This window comes from Aegilops tauschii, chromosome 4, assembly GCF_002575655.3.
Source record: "Aegilops tauschii subsp. strangulata cultivar AL8/78 chromosome 4, Aet v6.0, whole genome shotgun sequence".
Taxonomy (NCBI): Eukaryota; Viridiplantae; Streptophyta; class Magnoliopsida; order Poales; family Poaceae; genus Aegilops; species Aegilops tauschii.
In genome coordinates this window covers 357,095,930-357,097,644 of record NC_053038.3, presented here as the reverse complement: position 1 = coordinate 357,097,644, position 1,715 = coordinate 357,095,930, and positions in this window count along the sequence as shown.

Genomic DNA, 1,715 nt, shown 5'->3' with positions numbered 1-1,715 from the left:
CTTCTTCCTTCTCTGAAAGGTTAGTACTAATAATAATAGGATATATCTTCTTTTCATCAAGATAAGCATATTTAAGAGTATCAGGTAATGGTTTAAGTTCAAACACGGGATCACCCTTGGGTGGAGGAGGATCCCCTAAGATTTCCACAGGCAAGTTGTGTTTCAGAATAGGTCCCTGTTTAAGGAATACTTCATGTATTTCCCTTCTTTCATTCATAAACATATCATTTTCATGGTCTAGCAAATATTGTTCTAAAGGATCACTAGGAGGCACGGCAATAGAAGCAAGACCAATAATTTCATCTTTACTAGGCAATTCCTCTTCACGGTGTTGTCTACGAAATTTAGAAAAATTAAACTCATGAGACATATCACCCAAACCAATAGTAACAACATCCTTTTCGCAGTCTATCTTAGCATTAACAGTGTTTAAGAAGGGTCTACCAAATGTAATGGGACAAAAGCTATCTTGTGGGGAATCAAGAACAAGAAAATCAGCAGGATATTTAGTTTTCCCACATAAGACTTCAACATCTCTAACAATTCTAATTGGTGATATAGTATCTCTATTGGCAAGCTTAATGGTAACATCAATTTCTTCTAACTCAGCGGGTGCAATATCATGCATAATTTCTTTGTATAAGTCAATAGGTATTGCACTAGCACTAGCACCCATGTCACATAAGCCATGATAACAATGATCTCCTATTTTAACAGAAATAACAGGCATGCCTACCACAGGTCTATGTTTATCTTTAGCACTAGGTTTAGCAATCCTAGCAGTCTCATCACAGAAATAAATAACATGCCCATCAATATTATCAGCCAAGAGATCTTTAACAACAGCAATATTAGGTTCAACTTTAACTTGCTCAGGGGGTGTATATGTTCTAATATTGCTTTTACGAACCACAGTTGAAGCTTTAGCATGATCCTTCATTCTAACAAGGAAAGGTGGTTTCTCAACATAAGCAGTAGGAACAATAGGATCATTATAAGTGATAGTCTTTTCTTCAACTTTAATAGGTGCAACTACTTTTACTTCTATGGGAGGATGATATTTAAACCACTTCTCCTTAGGGAGATCAACATGAGCAGCAAAAGATTCACAAAAAGAAGCTACTATCTCAGAGTCAAGTCCATATTTAGTGCTAAATTTATGGAAAACATCGGTATCCATAAAAGATTTAACACAATCAAACTCAAGTGTTATACCTGACTCCTTACCTTCGTCGAGGTCCCAATCTTTAGAGTTACGATTAATTCTTTCCAATAAATCCCATTTGAATTCAATAGTCTTCATCATAAAAGAACCAGTACAAGAAGTATCGAGCATGGTGTGATTGTTGTCAGAAAGCCGAGCATAAAATTTTTGAATAATCATTTCTCTCGAGAGCTCATGATTGGGGCATGAATATAACATTGACTTTAGCCTCCCCCAAGCTTGAGCGATGCTTTCTCCTTCGCGAGGCCAAAAATTATATATATAATTACGATCACGATGAACAAGATGCATAGGATAAAACTTCTGATGAAATTCCAATTTCAATCGCTTATAGTCCCATGATCCCATATCATCACATAGCCTGTACCATGTAAATGCATCTCCCTTCAAAGATAAAGGGAAGACCTTCTTCTTGATAACATCATCGGGCATACCTGCAAGCTTAAACAATCCACAAACTTCATCCACGTAGATTAAGTGCTCATCAGGA